Here is a 22,905-nt window from a genome sequence, read left to right as displayed (position 1 = left end):
TATATTTTTTCTTAATTTTACCTATCTTGTTTATTAAGAGGTCCTGAAAACCACAGATACTCAGTCCTTTATTTCTAAATATCATTCTCTAATAACAGTAATAAAAGAGTCTTAGAACCAAGACAAACCCTAGGGCTGAAGGCAGAAAAGTTCATGACAGTGACTGGAATCTTGTGTGTTACCAATAATAAAGATGCTATCAAAGAATTATGGGGTGTTTTTATTATTGTAGCCCTATAGTAGAGTTTGAAGTCCGAGATTGTGATGCCTCCAAGTGGCTTTTAGACATAAAGCAAAGAAAAACCAGCCTACAGGCCACAACCCCAGAGAAACTAGATAACAAAGAGGACCCTAAGAAAGACAAACATGGATCTACATAGGAAGGTGAAAAAGACAAAATCTCCTGAGTAAATTGGGAGCATGGGGGTCATTGGAAAGGGTAGAAATGGAAAGGGGGGTGAAGAGAGGGTAGTGGAGAAAAATGTGTAGCTCAATAAAAACAATAAAAAAGGAATTATGAGTGAAACAAGCCAGCCTATGTTATAAGGACTTTGTCTGTCTCAGAAAAATACAAATAAAAAAAATTCATAGAATTAAATGGCAGGCACATGTGACATAAAGCTCTCCTCAGTACCATCAAATGTAAGGGTTGTGTGTACGTGAATGTGTTGGTGATGATGACATGTATGTGTAAACACAGCCAATTAATGTTCTTTGTTTAAATAAATGATTATTTTCTTGTTAGTGTCAAAAAAAAAGGAATTATGAGGTTCTGTCCAAAGCACAAGTAGCCGACTTGAAGGGGTGACTCAACTTAGTGAAAGTTCAAGATGAAAATAAGTGAATGTTAGGGAGGTGCCCTGATGGATAAAATTCTTGTCATACAAGTATGGGGACCTGAGTTCGAATCCCTAGAAGGCGTGTGAAAGATAAACTCAGTAGTATGTTTTTCAGAGCTCAGAGCTCCTGTCGCAAGATGGGAAGTGGAGACAGGTAAATCCCTGAAAGTACACAGTAGTTGGCCTATCAATGGCAAAGAACAAAAGAGAGACACTGCCTCAGAAAATAGTGGAAGGCAAGAATGGACATCTCGTTGCATGTGCCTGCACACACATGTAAATGCATGTGCGTGCATGGATGAACATACACACACAGTGAAAAGTCAATGTAATAGTGATTACAGCCCAACAAATAAAACATAAACTCATACCTACAGACCTATGTGCAAATGATTACCTGATACATAAGTAAAGAAATAAACTTCAACTGGAGCATCAGCTGGAGCATGGCAGTCTGATGGAGTTAGAAAGCCATCATCCAGTAGCCATGACGGTAGGAACCAAACACATGAGTGAAACAATTAGTGAATGTGGGTTTGATATTAGCAAAGTCTAAAATCACTTTCCCAACCCCACAAACTGCTCATTAATTTCTTTGGGCTTTGGGGAAGTCTTAGTGCAACTATTTGGAAAATAGCATCAGAGCTACATAAGCAAATTAACCTTGTTAGTTATGGGACAAAGCAATATATTTCTTTTTTATTAAATTGTACTATTCATTATTGTGTGTATGTGTGTGTGTGTGTGTGTGTGTGTGTGAGAGAGAGAGAGAGAGAGAGAGAGAGAGAGAGAGAGATAGACAGACAGAGGAGAAAGAGAGTGCACACGGTGTATATGTAGTGGTCAGTGGACAACTTGTGTGAGTCAGTTGTTCCCTTCCTTCCTCATGTGCTCCTGAGAATTGAACTCGGGTCACCCAGCTTGGCTGCAAACACCTATAACTGCTGAACTATCCTGATGTCCTCCAAGGTAGGGCTGCAGTTTCCTGAACTCTTCTATCCCTTTACTCTGTGTCTCTCTCTCTCAAGTCAACAAAGCAGAGGCAGCGCAGAAGGATGTACTTCCCTACCACAGGGAATGTCCCAGCTGATTTTCTGTAGCTGTGGGATTAAGTGTTTAATTCAGAATGGAGAATTGTATATAGAAGGATGTTCACTTTTGAGTCATCATGCCAAACATATCAGGTTCAAGAGCAATGAACCCAACGTCACAGAACTTCTACATGACTGCATGTTTCCAGCTACATGAAACTGTGAAATACAAGCCCAAATATATGTGCACACTAATGGACATACATGTATACACATTCTCATGCACACAGAAATTCACATTCATGTTCACACATGTATGTACAAGCACATACACACAAATTCAAATACATGTACACAAACATATACATGTGAACTGGACAAAAACTCAGCCACATGAAGGGTACCACCAAAGCCTGAAAGAACATAGACTTGTCTTCAAAAATGTACATCCTTGGCATTATCACCCTTGGGAAAGCGAGTTCTTCATAGTACTGAATTTTCATAGAACATCTTTAATGTTGGAAGGAGGGAGAGAATAAAAGAGGAGAAAGAGAGATGCAGAGGGAAGGAATGAGAGGAAATGGGAGAAATCTGGAGAACACAAGCAAGCTTCCAGGTTGGCAAGCCCGATGACCAGGCTTAGGCAGGTAAGGGCTTGCTGCCACTCTGGGAAAATACTTGCAAATTCTGTCAGTGTCTTAGGCACACACCTTTGGAAATAGTCCCCATTTTTTTTGCTGCCGGTGGAGTTGGACTTTTCAACACCAGCAGGGACAGACACTGAGGCAGAAGGTCCAAGAACGGGTAGACAAAACCTTCCTTTTCCTTCCAATCGCTCCTGTGATTGTTCCCAGGCAAAGCACTAATTGTGAGGCTGCCTGTCCATGGAGACAATCACAATACTTCCTAGGAAAATAAGCTCATTAAATTGTAACCATGTCTCTGATTTTTTTTGTTATATTTTCTTTTCATTGTATGATGGGATTACACACTTATATTCAAATACGATACCTATGTAGACCTAGCTTCATTTAATAAAACATCTCTTTCATTTCCTAGACCAAAAATATCACAGAATCAGACAGACTTCATTAAAAAGTAACAAGAGGGTCTGATTTTACATGGACACAATTATTAGTTCTGTCACTGGGTGTCAGCGAACAGAGCGATTGACTTTTATGTGGAATTCGTTTTTCCCTTTAGCCTTTTAGCTCCAAAGAGGTTTTCTATTTCATCTTTGGAAACTTTAAAAATGGAATTCAGTCTCTGAATGGCTCTGTTTTTCCCCCGCGATTGTCGAGTCCTTTTAAAAAAAACAAATGCAGGAGCAGGAAAGATGGCTCAGAGGTGAGGAGAGCACACTGCTCTTTAGAGGACCCGGATCTCGTTCCCAGTACTCATGTTCACTGGCCTGCAGCCTCCTGGAATCGTAGCTCTAGATCTGATGCCCTCTTCTGACCTCTATGGACACTTTCTCTCTCTCTCTCTCTCTCTCTCTCTCTTTCTCTCTCTCTCTCTCTCTCTCTCTCTCACACACACACACACACACACACACACACACGTGCGCGTGCACACAATTAAAATAAACCTTTACAAGAAAAATATAACAGTGCTTCTTGCTCAAAACAGCCTAGAATGACAGGGGTTGTAAAATCCCAGCCATTTTCAAGGACACAGAATCTTAAACAAATAAAGTCATCAGGTAGCTGCCAGAAAAAATCACTCCTCATCACTCACCAACTTCCTTGACAGCTCCCTATGCTCAACTGTACACTTCATCGGCCAACTTTCCAATAAAAACACTAGGTTTCTGCTTAGACTAAATATAAGAGCTGAATTAAGGTTTTCTCTGATCTTCTATCTGTGCCACTAAACCACTGCTCAGGTTGTCACTGAGCTTCCTGAGTGCATCCTGTTAAAGTTTATTACAGAATTGAACACCGTGTTATGAAGAGAATCTCCTTGGACACTGCAGGAAGCTGAGAGGTTCCCATGTCGAAGAGAATTCAGAAATGATTTCAAAGGCAACCGAGCCAGAGGCAGCTTCAGATAGCTTTGTCTTAAAACATTGTTCATTTGGTAGAGCTTCTACTTAAGATGAGATCACCTCCTATCGACAAAAACACCCTAATGGCCACATTGACATTAGTGTGTGGGAGGCTTCCAGGGTGAGCGACTAGACAGCACCCTGCATTATGTACCACATATTCCACATTCAAGACAAAATTGACTTATTGAATGTCTCTTGCCTGTACCTGCCTTGACCTGCTCGCTCTGGTCCAGAGTAAAGGCCAGTAAAGTACAAGCAATGTGACGCTTGGCTGGTCAGCAGAACCCAGCTACAAGAAAGAAGCCAGCCACTGGGGAGGCGTCTGTCTCGGTTACTAAAGCGCTTGTTGCAGAAGCATAAGAACGTTGAGCTCACAACCCAAACAAGCTAGACATTGTGGTCTGAGCTGGTAATTTCAGGACTAAAAAGGTAGAGGGAAGAGGATCCCTGGGGCCAGCTTAAGAATAGCTCTGGGTTCGGTGAAAAGACCTTGTCTCAAAAACCAATATGGGTGGTACCAAAGGAACAAATCAAAGACTGACCTTCGTCAGCCCTCATTGTTGGCCATGCTCAGAGAGTCCAGTTTTATCCCATGCTTTTTCAGTCACAGTCCAGCTGGCCTTGGTGAGCTCCCAATAGATCAGCTCCACTGTCTCAGTGGGTGGGTGCTCCCCTCGTGGTCCCGACTTCTTTGCTCATGTTCTCCCTCCTTCTGCTCCTAATCGGGACCTTGGGAGCTCAGTCCAGTGCTCCAGTGTGGGCAGGGAAATCTGACTGCTCTTTGGGCTGGAGAGGGAGGGGGAGAGGAGTGGGGGGAGGGGGAGAAGGGTGGGAGGAGGGGGAGGGAAATGGGAGGCTGGGAGGAGGAGGAAATTTGTTTTTTTTTTCTCTTTTCTCAATTAAAAAAAAAAAAGACTGACCTTCGGCCTCTACATGCGTACATATATGGACATGTGCACCCTCCTGCACAAATTTACCTATACACATTCCCTCTATTTCTCTCACTCTCTCTCTCTTTCTCTCCCTCTCTCTTTCTCTTGCTCTTATTCATACACACAGCCAGATGCTCCCCCTTTCCCCCAATTGCCATTAATATGCAGACAGCAATAACAAGAGCTGGTCATTGTTACTGGCCCAGCTGGACCACAGCAAGTCATCTTCTAAGCAAAGCTATCAGTATCCAAGCATCCATTTCTCGATCCACCCATCCATCCTGCCCTCCACCCTAACCTAATGCGATTTCCCTTGTAGCAGAAAGCCACTGTCACCAAGCATCAGGTCAACTTCACTTTAAACAGTCTGGCATCCGAATGTGTGGGTTGGTGCCAACCAATAACATATGAGCAGGTGGCTTCATATTGGACAAATTTAGCACCTTGCCTAAGTGGAGAAGGCCCTGGCTACAGATTATTCAAGCATTTTCTTTTTATGGGAATTCCGAGCAGAGCTGAACATCCTAGCAATGCAAGACTCTGACTCTCTTGCTGCTAGTTTCATCACAGAAATTAGGCAAAAGAAGAAGAGGAACCCTGGGGGCCACATAATCATTAGAACCAGAAGATAGATCTTCACAGATGCAAAGATACCCGCTATTCAGAAACATTTTGGTAGCCTCATTTTCTTTTGGTGGAACTTTTTTTATGTATATGATATAGGAACTATAATCCCCAGAAAGTTAACATAATAACTATGTTTCTTGTCATGCCCTCTTTGTCTCCTTGATTCTTAGTTCCACATGTAACACACAGCCGGGCCTCAGTGCTTGGTGAAGAACTAAATGGCAAATTTGTAGGCCCGTGAAAGGGTGGATGGTTCCTCTGCTCAAGTATCCGTTCTCTTCTATTAGTGCTCCTCTAGCTCACTGGCTTCAAGTTCCACCTGTGCAAAAGAAATACCTGGGAACACTCTTACTACTTTTTTTTCCAAATGTTTAGTTTACTCTCTCAAATTATAGGGATAATAATATAATTATATACTTTTCCTTTCTTCCAAACACTCCAACACACCCCCACCTTACCCTCTTTCAAATTCATGGCCTTCTGTTTTTAAAAAATTATTGCTACATCTGCTACATCCATGCTCATATGTGTTCTCTCTCTCTCTCTCTCTCTCTCTCTCTCTCTCTCTCTCTGTCTCTCTGTCTCTCTCTCTGTCTCTCTCTTTCTCTCTCTCTCTCTCTCTCTCTCTCTCTCTCTCTCACACACACACACACACACACACACACACACACACATTCCTAAATACATTGAATACATCCTGCTCAGTTCCTGTAAGGATACTTGTTTGTGTATGATTTCAGGATTCCCAAGGGACACTTAAATATATTGATGTCTGTGTCTCTATTCCAGAAATCAGAGTTTTCTTGATCTGGCAGGGAGAGGGCTGGTGTCACAAGGGCGGACATCTGTAAAGCCTTCTCTGTGGTTCTTGGTAGTCTACTGCTAGGATCCCGATGAAGCTTCTTCTCCAGCACTGTCCATATCACATTCTTAGGGTCTCAACTACGTTATTTGCCAAATGTGCACCATGAGTCATGTCTCCTGCCTGAGACTCTGCTTTTTAAATGTGTGCATGTGTGTGTGCACAAATGCAAATGCACATCCTTGCCTGCACATGTACACGGAGCCCAGAGGATGACTGTTGTTCCTCAGGGGGTTACTCACCATTTTTTTTGAGACAGGGTCTCTTTTTGACTTCGTATCACCAAGTAGGCTAGGTTGACAGTCCAATGGGCTCCAGAGAACCCTGTCTCCACTTCCTAAGAGGGAGAATTACAAGTGTACACCACCATAACTGTCATTTTAAAAATGTGGATGCTAGGCATGGAACTCAGGTCCTCATGCGTGCAAAGCAAGCATTTACTGACTAAGCTATTTCTCCAGCTCCTGCCTGACAGTGTTTTCTCTTGTTCTCCTTTTCAACAGTAGGTCCCTCCCATATTAGCCTGCTTCAATGACAGAAGCCTAACCTGATAATACAGCTTCTAATTTTGCCTGTACTTCATGTGTGGTGTAAAAAAGGATGGAAACCGCTGCTCTTGGAGGTTTGAGGGATGAGTACAGTGGCAGAGCCTGGTCATTTCTGTGTCACCTTATACGTTCAGGTCACTTACAAATGTGGGAGGATTCCATTATGACAAAAATACTGGACTTCATGACCCTTAGAGGAGCACAGAATTCCCCACCCTACCCCAGGATTTTTAATATCACACTAACTGCAGGGCTACCATTTGCATCGCCGTCTCTGTAAGCTGGCAGCACAGTGGCCCTCTCCTGGTCACAAGAGAAGAACAAAGGAATGTCTTCTCACCACTAAAGCACATACTTGTAAAATCTGCCATGGGTGAACAGGCCATTAACCACAGCTGAAGGCAAGATGTCACTACCTTGTACTGACATGTTTTTTTACAGAATTGAAAACCACAGTATAAAAATAGGTCTTCAGATAAGGTGAAGCTGAGCATGTTGCCTTTTCTAATACAAATGCTGAGCTGATCATTTCAAATACTGGCATGGTGTGATGGGCTTTCCTAGAGTTTTTCAAGGAATATTTTGTCCACCCTTCCCCGGACTGTTACAGCTGTATAATGACACCCCATAGAACTGAGTTGCATTGCTTTTCTATGTAACAGAATAGTAAGAGTTTCGGAGTTGTCTAAATGTCACCTATAATAAAAAAAGTCGAGGGATAGGCTGTACACAGATCCTTAGGAGAAATCACTTAGATTTCTCCTTTTCCAAATATAGTATGTGCAATCTGTTCCAAAATGTTACAATAATCTCAATAAATTTGATGAGAACTTTTGGTCCCAGAAGTACAAGCATGATGACATTAAATATTTGACCAATTACAGTCCAAATTTCTTCTGCCAAAATTTTGACTCATCATGATCTCTCCTAGGCAAGTCTCGAAGGCATGTTTACATGGGGGAGGAAGGCTATCAAGAAACACTACACAATTGTGTACAAGTCTAAGAAAGCTTTCCCATGTTTTTGTTCCAAGGTAAAGGTTAAAAATCTATCATTTTAAAAATTGAAAAGATGGGCAGATGTGGCAGGCATTCACAAGGACATGGTAGTCAACTAAACTGATTGTTGCTTGGGATTGAGAACCCACAAAACCCACACATAGCCCACTAGACCCAAGTGAGAAATTCTCCTGCTCCAGTCATCAGAACATCCTCTATCTAACAAGGAAGTGATAGTAGACCACATCCCATTCATTAAATAATTCATATCCCTTAATTAATTTTGAACACTGGATGAGACTTTACGATTAATGTAAACATCATCAAATGGTTTCAGTTGTACTTTCCCGAGGGTCCATGAACCTTTGAGTAACATAGTTGGAGTTGTGTAGTAGGTTCAGAAATGTTAGCTGGTTTGTTACATATCTCAACCCTTTGGTCTGGAGGAGTTGAAGATGAGAGAGTAGGATCTGAATTAAATGTAGAAACAATCATCAAAAAGAGCAAATTCTACTACTCATGTTTGGACAGATGGACACATAGTCAACTTGCCTTCTAAACACGTTTATTCATATAGACTTGTGCCGCTCTCAGCTTCCATCAGGGACGCTTATTCAGCAGTGGGCAATGATCAAAGAGGGACCCATAACTGGTCAAAGGGATGAGAATAGGTGATAACTGTATGCCTGGCCCCACATGAGACATCTGTGTCATCCTCTGCAATGTTCAGGGAGCATAGAAGAAGAGGCGAATGGATTGTGGGAACAGATGGATTGCGAGAGTGTGAGGTGAGTCTCTGTCTTCTGATATGATATGACCTTTGCTATTATGAACACACAGCAGGTATGATTTTATACATGCATCCAAAAGAAAGAAGGGGAAAGGAAGAGGAAGGAGAAAATTGCAAGGAGAAGAGAGAAAAGGGAAAGAGAAGGAAAGGAGGACATGAGAATAAGAGGGAGTAGTTTGATAGAAGATGGCACTATCAGGGCGAGGAGAGGCAAACGTCTTATTAGGAGAGATTATAATCACATCACATTATGTAATCATGATGCCAATTTTTTAAAAAATTTTAAACAAATAAAAGACAGTAAGATGGGATAGAATCCTTCCCTGATGTCCATTGTATCCACTGGCAAAGCAAGCGGCAGGCAGCAGTTAATTCCAGACTGTGGATAACAAAAGATGTAAAGCCATCTTTTCGTTTGTTTGTTGTTGTTGTCCATTTCATTTGTTTGGTTTTTCATTCTAAAAAACATACTCTTGTTTCTGTAATTACTGCACATTCTCATCAAATGGCTAGCAGTCTCTGCCTCCATTATTTTCACAAAGTCTGTGAAAGCCAAAAGACCTTCCTTGGGGACATGCTGGACATTTGTTCTTCACAACCAACCCCTGAGAGGCAAGCACTGCCCTCTATAAATCCTGGCAGAGAACTGAGACAAGTGAAGAGGAAACAGATTCCAGGAGAATCTTCTGTGTCTGCACTGGCTTCCTTCTCCCCATAAAAACTGGGAGATGGAAGATATTTTGAATCAATCAACTAGAGGCTTTTAAACAAACAAAATCAGTAGTAGTGGAGTCATCAGAATACTTCTCAAACCTACACACCCTTTAATGAGTTCCCATTACCCACATAATCAACCTTGCAATTTCAAAATATTCATGTACTCCTAAGTTTTAAATGCTAACTTACCACAACCTCAATTCACCAGGGAAGAGGGTCTCAGATTAGGAACTATCTAGATCCTATTGGCCTGTGAAAATATATGTGGAGGACTGTCTTGCTTGTTAATTTACTCAGTCAACTATAGGCAGCCATTTCCTAGGCTGCCCCGCCCCCATAAAAGGACAGATAGCATTGGCGCTCTGTCTCTGCTCATGACTATAGATGTTGTGTAACTGGATGCTTGAGTTCCTGCTTTGATTTCCATGAAATCAAAGTGATGGGCCATGATGTGCAATTATCAGCTAACATTCATTCTTTCTTCCCTATGCTGCCTTTGGCCAGGGTGTTTAAACACAGCAATAGTATGATACTAGAATAGTTCCTTAACTTCCTGGGCACTAAGTGACAGGAACTATAGGATGACCTCCTATGTCAGGATCATTGGAGAGGACCATTCAGAGCACTTTGCCCTGAGTCTGGCATACAGCAATTGCTTAATAAATGCAATCTATTTGAATTTTTAACAGTGGGGGGAAATGAGACTCCTTCACTTGATCTCAACCTATGAGATTGATTAGTGAATTATTAATCCAAACAAATTTAGGTCCCTTCCACTGAAATCATCAAGACAGGCAATTTCGAATCTTTTTCTAAGATAAGACAAGGCCTGTCAACAGCTCTCAACCTCTTCACATGCACCCAAGTAAGATAAAATGGGAAATGTTAGTGCTTAGCATTTTAAAGGACACACAATTGATTTTGAAGTGCTCACATTTATAGGAAAATTACAAGATGCTTGGCGCTGTCAAAAGGCTGGCACTCCTCATACTCACAGTCTAAGAAGCAGGCCTTGAGGTTTTTTTTATTATGAGTCTAAAGAAGCAGGGGTTTTGTAGATGATAAATGGGGTTGCCTAGACTACCTAGCTGGGGGTGAACCTGGGCCACCCCAGAGCCTTTACCTCATCCTTTCACTCCACAGTGCTCTGAGAACTCTCTAAAGAGGAACCCTCAGATTTATATCAAATCACTAATGTGATCTGAAAAGGTCTTTGGGCTTCATTGATTTTGAGCTCAGAAATGTGTGCAGCGTCGAGACTGGACAGAGACGACAAGCAGCAACTGAGGGAGAGTGGCAGTTAGCAGCGATTGTCAACTCGACAGGATCCAGACTGAGTGAAGAGCCCAGCCTCTGGGCATCCCAGGAGAGAAATCCTAGATCAGATGAACTGAAATGAGAAGAACTCCCTTGAATGTCTGCAGTGTATTGCACGAGCTGGAGTCGCGAACTGAATCAAAAGGAGAAAGTGGAGCTGTGGAGGACCCTAGTTGAGTTCCTGGAACTCACAATTGGCAGGGGAGTTTTCAGCCTCTTCTCATGCTAACTCTAGGAGACCCGACTGAGGCCTCTGTAATCATGCATGCATTCCCACATGCAGTTACACGGCGTATGCAAAATTGTAATGAAAGAAATTGTCAAAGGAGAAAGTGAGCCGAACACGGACATTATTGCTCTCTGTTCCTGGGTTGTGGAGGCAATGTGACAAGCTGCCACAAGCTCCCCCCAGCCTGTCTTTCCGACAGTGAATGCCTGTACCCTCCTACCGTGAGCCCAAACAACCCCTTTTCCCCTTCAGTTGCTTCAACCAGGTTATCAGGTCACAGCAACCAGAAAATCAGCTCATACAGAAAGCCTGTTGCAGGCCACGCAACTCCAGGTGAAAGGTGACCTTTAAGGACCATCCTTTAAGAAGCATCGTGGTCTGTGGTGCTTCTAGCTCCTCCACCCTGAGCTGCATGGCTCTGGGCAGAAGACAGCAAGCAGGTACAGGAGAGGTAGGATTCCTACTCAGACTCTGAGCTGAGAGAATCACAGCTTCCCAGTCACTCATTCTCCCCCACCCCGCTGCCCCTTTCCCTGATCCTCGCCACCCCTGTGCACCATTTTTCATCTCTGTTTATTTGCTCAGGGACCCAGACTCTGACAAGAAGGCTCATTTTCTCCCAGTGTGTCGAACAATAGTGCGAGAGATGTGCAGCTAGTCGCCCCTGGCGGCAGCGGATTGCCCCTGGAAATACAGGAAATAAAATCCTCTTGCAAGACATAAGGGAACAGTCTGGGGTATGGTAGGGCTGCCACTCGCTGCAGGATATTGCTCTGAGGAGAGGTCCCTGGTGTGGAAGGGCAGAATCACAGTTTAGTCTTGGCTGCGGGCGCTGGGAAAAGAGACGCATTACTGGGCTGGAATAGAAATGATGGCTCATGACTTTTAGCTTCCCCTCACGCACTTCAGTGCTGTTGTTTTTAAGAATGTTTTCATATAAACAGAAAACTGCGGAGAACAGAGTTGCACACCCTTTATACCTGGTTACCACACACACACACACACACACACTCACATCTATATACTTTTTCGTGTGTGTGTGTGTGTTTGTGTGGTGTGATGAGTTAGGGCACACACGTGTGGAAATCACAAGACAACCTCAGGCATTGGCCCTTATATTTTACATTTTTGAGATTGGGTCTTATTTTTTTTTAACCACTGCACACACAATGACCCACACTCTGCTGGGAAGTCTTCTGTCCCGTCTAATTGTAGGAATAGCGGGATTCTAGACTCCTGCTACTGTGCTCAGCTTTACCTGGGTTCTAGGGATCTATATGGTGCTCAGCTTTGCTCATCAAGCACTATAGTCACCAAGCAGCCTCCTCAGCCTTCTCATTTCCTTAGTATTAACAAACATCTTGTGTTTTCAGGACACATTCATCAGCTTAATGAAGATATATTGTCATTCTGTGGTTAATTGAGTCTGCACTCAAAATGATGCCCTTGGTCCTCTCCTTGCATCCTTGACTGATACAGGATTTCATCTGAGGTACCACAGTAATAGCGTCTTTAGTTGCCACTGTTCCTTATGCTGATATTATATATATATATATATATATATATATATATATATATATATATATATATAACAACTTCTTTCATTTTCCCTACTTCTGAAGACCTCAGAGACTTGAAAGACACTGCTCAGGTCTTTCCCAAAATGCCCCTTGATTTGGAATCATTTGATCCTTTTTTCATGAGTCTAAGGAGGTAACAGGCATGAGCGGGAGACCACAGGGGTAAAATGACATTTTTCCATCCCATTAAAGATATGTGCTTTTCACATAACTGTCGGTGTGGTGCCCAGTTTCCTTCCAAAGATATGATTGTCAGGCTCTTCCTCCATGAGACTGCTCTCTCTCTCCCCCCCTCCCCACTGCAGTCTGCAGAGCACACGAACATCTATCTACCAGGAGCACAATGCCAAGAGGACAGTTCCCCAGAGTTCTTGCTTCACTTCCTCACGAAGCTGGTGGATGCTTTCCTCATATCAAGACCTTTGCTGAACACTAACTGTCTACTACCAGGTTGTAGACACACAGTTTTCAGGCGTGGCAGAGGAAGGGTGGTGTTTTGGACACAGGAACAGTCTCTGCAAAGGACAAAGAAGAAGGAAGGAGACAGAGGGCTTCCAGGGGGCAGAAGGAAGAGGTATATATCAGGAATACAGGACGGAGAACAGAAGGGAGAAGGCTCAGTTGTGGGAGCTTGGAAGGGGCCTATGAAATCATATGGAGAGAGAATCTGGTCCTGATCCTTTAAGGGCAATGACCCTGGGCACCACAGGCTGTTCACCCATGACACTAACCTGATCAACTGCATTTAAGAGAACTGTTTTCATGCTGTGGGAACAGACCTGAGCAGACTCAGATTAGGGCTGCAGTGCCACTAGAGAAGAAATGCAGATGAGAGGAGGGGCGAGGGGAAAGGCTGGTTTCCCTGAAGATGGGGGGGGGGGGGGGAGACTGGCAAAATCTAGTCTTCTTTGAGATGAGTTTCGGTAGGTGTTTGAATGTTCACGAGGAACCAGTTGTGGGAGTAATATCTGCTTTGGAAGTGTGGCCAAAAGCTCATGGGTTGGAGCTTGCTCAGCAGTGTGAGCATAATGAACAGTGATAAAACCTTCAAAGGGAGATCTGCATGGGAGCAGTTAGACCAAGAAGTTACATTATGCTGGTCTCCAGGAGTTAACTTCTAAGATAAGCTGCTAAGATGTGGCTGGAGGAGGAACTCAGGAGGCCCCACCCCTAACTGGGGAGCTTAGGGAGGGAAGATCCTTCTTCCTTGGGGTATGGCCAGTGATAGACCATCCATACTATAGTGGATGGTCCAAATGGACAGAGAGAGAGAGAGAGAGAGAGAGAGAGAGAGAGAGAGAGAGAGAGGAAATTGGGAGGGCTATATGTTTAGGGGATGCAGGAAGAGTTGAAAGGAGGATATGGAAGGTAGATAGGTTCATATTTCATTGTGTGCATGTACAAGACTCTAAATAAATGAATTGTTTAAAAAATATTCTTAAATTAAAAAGATAGCACTATTACTGTAAAAGCCAACTGACATAGTTAGCTTTGTCTGCATAGAGCCTCTTCCTTTTCTGCTTCCTCAGGCTGTGGTGCAGCTCACAAACCTCACTAAAGGCCAAGCATGTGTGTCCACTTGGACGTCTGTTCTCCAGAACCCTGAGTTAAATCAACTTCTTTTCTTACAACTGCTGAGCCTCAGCTGTTTTCTCAGAGCTTCATAAAACGGCTCCCCATAGATTCAAAGTGATAAAAAGGGACCGGTGCAAACAGCCCCTCAGGGACAAAGAAGAGAGGAGTGGAGGCCTAGAGCACTCAGTGGAGCACTAGGGAGACACGGCTCTCGGTGCTCTCAGAGTCCTCACTAGTACCCAGTAAGCTTGCTACTGGATAACTTTTTAAACTGATATAGCAATGAACTTGAGATTCAGTCTCCCCAGAGACAACGCAGAGAGCAACGAGCCTAGGATACAGGCAACCATATCGTGTCCTCCTTCTCGACTCTGAAAGACTCCAGAGTCATCTTTGAACCTACCCTTTGCCATGACTAGTGAAGGACCTACATGCCCTCATCCTTCAGGGACAGAAAAATGTCCTAAGGTCACCCTCATATGTGGAGCTTCTCCCCTGATACAAACCCCAATCCAGTGCCTGATCCTCCAAAATCCTTTTTATTCATCCATAGCTTATTACGAAGATCAAATAAGTCCAGAGTATATTTGTGATCAAAACGCAAAGGGAGAGTAGAAACATGAATCAAGAGAGGCAGAGGAACTGCTCTCCTCCCCAAACAAGCTGTGGGGGAGAAAGATCTAACATTCCTATTGTTTCAAACTAGGGTCTGGGGTCTTTTGAAGAATTGATAGAAATTGAAATACAGCTCTCAGGCTTGGATAGGAAAATCGAGGCTTTGTCACCTTAGAATCACTCACAACTCACTTATGCAAAGCAGTGGGCTGCCGCACACTTTCTCACTCACCCAGTTTTCTGCTGCATCTCCGGCCTATTGGAATAATTGTTTTTCATCCCCCAAAGCAAATGAACCAGTCTCCTGCATTAAATCATCCTCTTACCTCTTTAGCTCATGATTGGCTTTCTCTGTGATGCATGTTGTGTTTGCAAGCATGAAGGAAATGATAGGAAAACAAATTGCTTTGTACTGTACCAGGATTGTCTGGCAATACTAAACAGAGGGGTGAGGCGGTGAGCAACAAGCCATTCCGAGGGCACTGGAAACTTTCTGCCACTCCAGAGATGACAAATGCACCCGCCCCAACCCAGGTTCCAAACATACAGAATATCCTTGGAGCAAGCATGAATCATTTCCTAAAAGTGACGAACGACTTCGCATAGTAACCCAAAGAAAAGGTGAGATAAAGAGATAATGTATCTTGTTTGCAGGCACCTCCTCCACTCAGAGCCCGCTTGGCTCTTCCTTGGCTATGGCACTAAAGGCTTTGGAGATTTTTTCCAATTATAGCTTCATCGCGATCAGCATTTATGCTCATGTGCTCGTGGCCATTTGACATATGCTCTGGTCTGGATGGTGATTATTCATAAATTCTTTTGATCATTGACAAGATCCTTCTCTCAATGAATCTATCTACAAGGCCTCTAGTTTGCACCCAGTCTCTTGCCAGCACCAGGGGTCCAGCACTCAAGGAGAACAGATCCATCTAAACGGTACTCATTGGTGGCACACTGGTGACCTCGGCTGCCTTCCTTCCGAATGGATCTCACGGCCCGATGGGAAGACACAAATTGGAAACAAGAAAGGCTGAAGAGCTTGGCTGTGAGATACTTGGGTCCTACTTTTTTCACATATATAATGTACTTCGTGTGTAGTCCCATCTCCCACTAGCCCCCTTTGTTGTCCTAGACCCTTTTACTACATGCAATTGGTACATACAAGACTGTATGAATCGATGTAAAAGCTGGAGAAAATGAGTAATATTTGTCTCTCTGAGACTAATTTGTTTCACTTCACCAAGTGATATTCTCCACTTTCATCCATTCCCCTGCAAATGACAGTTTCATTTTGCTTTATGGCTAAAATATATTTCATACACACACACACACACACACACCACATTGTGTTATACATTCTTAGTTGCCAGGCACCTAGGTTGTTTCTATAACTTGGCTATTATGAGCATTGCTGCAACCATTATATACAATGATTGGGGAAAAAAATCACATACCACCAACTCCACCTCATGTGCCTGCAATATCTCTACTTCATTTAACACCTCTCCTTATCTGACAGGTATAAAAATAAAGGGAAAAGGAGCAATTTGAGAGTCCATAGAGCAATGGATTCAAAGGCTGGTCTCGCTTCAGATCCACTGTTAATTGGAGAAGTTACAGAATTTTTTTATACTACCAATCATAAATGCTTTCTAAGTGTGTTGTAAAATAGACAAGGTTGGATTGGTAATACACAACATTTTGTGCATTTTGATAATAGCTAATATACTCATCTTCCCTCTCATTGATAGCCTATATAACACCATGGAACAATGCAGGCGGTGGAACTGGAGTTCTGGAAAACACGGTATCCGGGGTGTGGCATGGCCTTCAGACCACTAATGAACATGAGACCTCATCTGTCCCTGAAGAGCTATTGGCAGTTACTATTTGCTAAGGCAGCAGGAAGTCATTTCTGAAATGGTGTAGACACTGGTAGATTGATGATCCTCCAGTGCAAAATCTCCTATCTATGTTTGTAAAACAACCCTATTTAAATTGAGTTTGTTACAGACATACACAGATACACACATACATCCACAGAAACTATGAAAGTATGAAGGAAACCAGTTTTGAAGAAGAGGTCAGCAGGAATGTGAGGAGGATAAGGGATGGTAATGGGGGGGGGTGATTTTGATCAGAGCGCATTGTATACACATATGAAATTGTCAAAAAGAAAAGAATATAATTCATACATGTGAACATGCCCACAACGACATGGCTATACATAAAATAGAACATACAAACACTTTTTCTCCTGTAAAGATGATTTATTTCTATGTACAGTTACTTGTCTCCGGCATGGAGGATGGGGACTCTGTTACATCTTTCATTCAAGTCACGAAGCTCCAGCTTTACAGATCTGTGACAAATGCTATGGCTAGGAGATGGGGGGTGCCAGGTAAATGGACACTCAGGAACCCTGCTTTGGCTGCTGCATGTTAGCCAAGGGCACACTGGTGTGGTCTTCATTTTATGCCTTTCCCTCTGAGGACCTGTTACGTAAGGAACGCTGCCAACAATCAGAAGGGAAAGGAGGCAGAACAAAAAAGGTGTCTGAGGACACAGCTGATCAAGTTTCTCAACTCTTGGTTCCAAACCCCATGCTGCTGCTTGCTAACCACCCATCCTTTCTGGTAAGTTGTATTTAAGCTCCCAAAGTCTTACCAAATTCACTTGTAAAATAAATTAATGTAACTCACCTCCTAGAGTTCTTAATCTGAAAACTCAAAGACTCCAGATCACTCTTCCTGGCACACTCTTTTCCACTGAAGACAAGAATTCTAGCTAGATTTAATCTGAAGATTAAACATGGGAATACTGGAACAGTGCATGGTGCCCATTAAATACAGAGGGTGGGAGCTAGGGAGAAGCCTCATTGGGTAAAGCTCTTGCTGTACAGGCGTGAGGGTCAGACCACCAGCACTTACATAATGAGCGGGGCATCATCATGGCATGTGCCTGTAATTCTAGTGCTGTAATGTAGAGAGGAGAAGCTTGGGGGTTTCCTGGGCAGACAGTATAGCCAAATGGGTGATTTCCAGATACATTGAGAGATCCTGACTCAAATGAGTAAAAGGTAAAGAAGAGAGGTACACATTGTACTTTGACCTCTAACCTCTGCACATGTGCAAACTTGCACATGCATCAGCACACCTTTATACATATATGCATATACTACATATGAAACACACACACACACACACACAGAGAGAGAGAGAGAGAGAGAGAGAGAGAGACAGAGAGAGAGAGAGACAGAGACAGAGAGAGAGACAGAGAGAGAGAGAATGTTAGTAACTAGCAGAGAAGGGATATTTAGGACGAAGTGATAAATAAGATCCAAGTTGAGATACAGACAGCTGGAGATCATAGAAGGACCACCTTAATTAAACAAACATTTCTTACAAATACTTAAATCAAAGCAAGTACTAACAGAGAAGGTGAGAACTGCATTCTGACCTATATGGCACTGTGTACAAACTCCATGCTTAAGTTGAGGACTGCATTCTGCACTATATGACACTGTGTATAAACTCCATGCTTAAGTATTGTCTACATGCCATAAGTAAATTATAGGCAATGTCAACTTCATAACTCTTCACAAAGGTGTGACTTTTTAAATTTTTGACTTTGGAAAGGATGCTTGAGACTAAGGTAATTAGTAGTGAGAGTTTGTTTTCCATTTGTGTGGCAGACACATTAAAAATTCAGCTTGGGCACTCAAAGACTCCAGATCACTCTTCCTGGCACACTCTTTTCCACTGAAGACAAGAATTCTAGCTAGAAAATTTCCTTTCTTCTGCATAGCCCTGGACTCTTGAAGTCTATGACTTAGGAATCCCATGGCTCATTCTCCTATAAAGAGCAGGAATGTGGGTTTGAAAAGGTGATTTGGTGGTTCAGATGGCTCGGTGGCTAAGAACACTTGATGTTCTTGCTGAAGCATAAGGTTCCAGTTCCCAGCACTGATGTTGAGTGATATCCAAATACCTGTAACTCCAGTTCTAGAGGATCTGACCCTCACTTCTGGCCTTTTTTGGCCAACTGAGCATGCATGTGCCTACACCCCTCCCCAATGAATATAAAGAACGGAAGCAGTAACACTTTCCAAGAGCATATTCAATTATCAATCTACAGCATGGGCAGCTCTTTCTTCCATGGGAACCCCTTTTCTCCTCAAGTTTCCTTATTGGGGTAAGCTTCTTTCTTGAGATGAAGGTATGCTTTCTGCAGCAGCCATGTGGCAGCCTCTGCAGCCTAGACTTGCAAGAAAAGAAATGGCATCGTCGGAGCAAGCCACGCTGAGCATCTACCAACCAATATATTCCAAAAGGAGAGGCTCTCTCTAAGGGTTTCTTTTCAAGGATTCTGAGCAGGGTAAGCCTTTAATTCATGCTCATTATTTTAATTCTACAGGGTCATTTTACCAGCTTCATCATTTGCACTCATTAAAAGTTTTTCAAAGAACATTATTTCACCAGGAATTTTATATCTGTAAGGACTTTTTCAATCCACCATCAGAAAATTTTTCGCTTTCTTTTGTTAAAAGTTTTATACATGCAAATGATGTATTTTGTCCAAATCCGTCCCTCATTGCACTCTCCTCTTTCCTTCCCTAGTCCCCTATATCAGTTTCGACTTCACATGTTCTATCTGCCTGCCTTTCTATCTATCTATCCATGCCCGCCACTTTAGTTTTTTATTTGAAAATGTTTATTGGCTTTTTATTCTTATGGTGTCTGGGCAAGGCAGTGTACCCTCCATGTAACTCCATTTTAACTCCTTTTATATATGTTTATGTGCATGTATATATCTTAGGACCCTTCTACAGTAGGAGGTTTCTATATGGCTTTTTCAAAGTCTGTATTGTTAGCTGACTCCTCCATATTCCCTGTTCTCCACAGTCCTTACATTTTCTACCCCATTCAGTCTCTCCTGTGCCGTCATTTTGCTTTCTCTCTTTATATCACCTGTGATCCACACCCCTTTCCTTGAAATACCCCCTTCTACCTTTCTGCTTGATATGTGCTTTCCAGTTTAAGCACACATCCAACATTCCAAACCAAGCATCCACATATTAGAGAGAACTCGCGGCATCTGTCTTTCTGCATCTCTGCTCCCTCACTCAGCATACGTAAGTTGCCCGGTAAACATGGCGTTTTTGTGACTCTAATTTGACAGAACTTTTAGGAGGAAGAACTGCATTGGCATTCTCATCAGTCATGGGAAGTCTCCATTCATGTCTTTGGCAAAGCAAGGACAACAACAGTTTTATCTCCTTTGATTTCTGAAGGATAACTTTTCATTTTATTCAGGATGGGGTAACCTTGTCTAAAATTCAAATCCAAGTAAAGATGTGTTTGGTTCATCCTCAGAAAGACAGAGGTTGCTTCAGATACAAAATTGAGAGAGATATCAACAACCAGAGCTATTCATGCCAACTATGGTTACTATCCCCGGTGAAGAAACCTCTTACAGAATCCTGATCAAATCAGAAATCAAATCGGAACACAAGAGGCTCCTTTCAAGTGTTTTATTTACAGCTGCAAGAAAAATCCATGTCTTCTCACATTGTGTGATGACTTCTGCTTTACAGAGACCACTGACAGACCAAGGAGAAAATTCTACCAAGGCATACCATGGTGAATTTATAAGTTTATTGGAGTTATTTACTGCAGCATAAGTGAAAGACTCCTTATAGAAGCATGGGTGTCTCAAAGAAATCTGCACCATAGCCCACTATAGCACAGACGGCAGTTCAGGAAACCTGCATCCCAGCAGCTGCCTGTACAATCTGAAGGCAACTACATAGTAGCCCTGCCTACCCCAGCAATGGCTGATGATGTGTGTAACCTCAGGGAGAGACTTTGTGAATATGTTAACTCTCTGAACTTCCCAAGTGAATGTCCTTCTCTTTCTCCTGCCAGGAGGGAAGCCTTCAATCCAGAGGAAAATATCATGCAACAGCTCATGTAGGTGATGGATGAAATCCTTGGTCACATAGACTCAAGGCAGGGATAATTTCCACAGGGAAGGGACCTCTGCTTGACACAAGAGCTCTGCCTATCATATAGAACATTGACATTGACTATACTATAGTCTCGGTACCAAGTACTCCTCACCGAATCATCTCATTTCTTGTTCCAAGAAATAACTGGTGTTGGCGATATCATTCAGTAAAGAAGTAGTTAACTATTGCATTGAATCTGCACAGCATTTAAAGGATGAGGTAAGAATCTGAACCCAGAAAATGAGACCCTCACTCCCTCACCCTATGCATGTCCTATATTTCAGTACAAGGCCACCTTAGCTTTGACAGTGCTCCGAGAAAAGAGCAAATACTTTCAACTACGCAGAACTTTATCTTAAATATATTCTCTCTGTCTCTGTCTCTCTCTGTCTCTCTGTCTCTCTCTGTCTCTGCCTCTCTCTCTCTCTCTCTCTCTCTCTCTCTCTCTCTCTCTCTCTGAACACTTTTGGCTCTTTCCCTTTTCCATGCTACCAAATTAGAATCACTAAAATTGTTCCGCCGATAGCAATACTCTCGCTCACCTCTTCCAGCTCTTCTGACATGGTCATGTCTTACCCAAAGGCACATTTTACCTGCTTCCTCACATTCTTAAAGTGGGCTACGTTGGAAGGCAATCTTGCCCTCCATCTAGCTTCTACATGCTTTACATAAGCAAATGAGCCACTGGAGGTCACCGAGGAACTAAGCGGTGCCAATTATTTCAACAGCCACTCGTTCCTTCAATAAACAACTGCTGTTTAGTTAGAGGAATGGCCAAGTCATCACTGGTAGACTCTGACAACTTGGATGATTCTGAACACTGACACTGTGTACTGTGAATATATCTTAGGTTATTGCTTGTGTCAATTTGTGTATGAACATAGGGGTCTAATGTTTATTCATATACAGGGACATTTTGTGTGTCCTTGAGCTTAAGATTTATTACAGTCTACTTTACTTGGCTTAGTCCTGGCCTCCAGTACCCAACTAGCAACTTTATATATGCAAGAAGCTTTTTAAAAATATCTTTTAAAGAAAATCTTTTTGTTTTATGTGTTTTGGGAGGTTGCTTATACCGTGGTGTATGTCTGGAGGTCAGATGACAACCTCTGCTGTCAGTCTTTGCCTTCAACTTTGTTTGAGACAATGTTTTTATTGTTAACCATTTCATACTGCAGGCTAGCTGGCTCGAGGACTTGCCAGGGTTCCTCTATGTCCAACTTCCATCTCATCACAGAAGCCCTGGGACTACAGATGTGTGATCTGTGTTCAGATTTTGCATGGGTTCTAGAGATCCAACCCCGTAATCAGGCTGGTGTGTCAGGCACTTACCTGCTGAAATGTCCCCTTGGTCTTACAAGAAGATTTTCTTTCTAGAACCCTAGACCATTGGAGATCCATCTAACATACATCACAGGGTAGCAGCAAGGAGGATGATATTTTCACAGTGTCTAACCCATTGGTGACTAAATCCCTGGTCCATTCATTTAGAGTCAGGTTCTCAGGGTACACTGCCACCTGGATGAGGAGCAAGGAACAAGCTTGTTCTCCCCAACCACTGTACCTGCAGAGTTAACCAGTTTTCGGCACACACAAAGCCCTCAGTGGCCATTCTAGATAACAATGACAAGGTAGAAAGGTAGACATCAATATCTAAAAACTAGAACTGTCTATGACCGTTGCCATCAGAATAACTCTTAAGTCTATGACCCCAGTACAGTTTCCAACATATTCAAGGGTTAGAAGTGGAAACAGGTGCTTCCCTGGGGCTCAAGTACCTTCAGAATGGCACCCAAAGTTAGCTTTCTCTTCCCTTCAAGAACACACACACACGTGAACACACACACAACAAATCATCTCTCATAGCCATCACTGAGGGTCCAGCAGCAGCCCCTCTGTCGAAATGAAAATGTGATTGGCTGACATTTGTGACAACCAGAATGTGGCCATAACCTCTAGCCCTTCACATGGGAAACCCTGACTTTGTCTCTTGAAAGACTGTGATTCTTATTCATAATGACAAAGCCCAGGTCCAGGGTTATCCTCACACCAAAGGAATCTGATGCCTGAAAAAGAGAATTAATGGCGTGAAATGCCCAAGAATAGTATCCAGTCCCATCTATGGAATATTGTGTATACTGCTTTAAAAGGCAGCCTAAAGCTGGGCGGTATTGGTGCATACTTT

General features: G+C 42.8%; 1 protein-coding gene across 17 annotated transcripts in view; it reads right to left on the bottom strand.

The window, feature by feature from the left end:
- Rbfox1 (RNA binding fox-1 homolog 1) overlaps nucleotides 1-22,905 on the bottom strand; it is a 2,144,901-nt gene that overhangs the window by 1,193,578 nt on the left and 928,418 nt on the right. The window lies entirely within an intron of this gene.

The sequence above is a fragment of the Microtus oregoni genome, unplaced genomic scaffold, assembly GCF_018167655.1.
Source record: "Microtus oregoni isolate MIOR12 unplaced genomic scaffold, Mior012 000027F_ref0000203, whole genome shotgun sequence".
NCBI lineage: Eukaryota > Metazoa > Chordata > Mammalia > Rodentia > Cricetidae > Microtus > Microtus oregoni.
The sequence above is the reverse complement of the archived record's forward strand: the minus strand, read 5'-3'. Positions and strand labels throughout refer to the sequence as shown.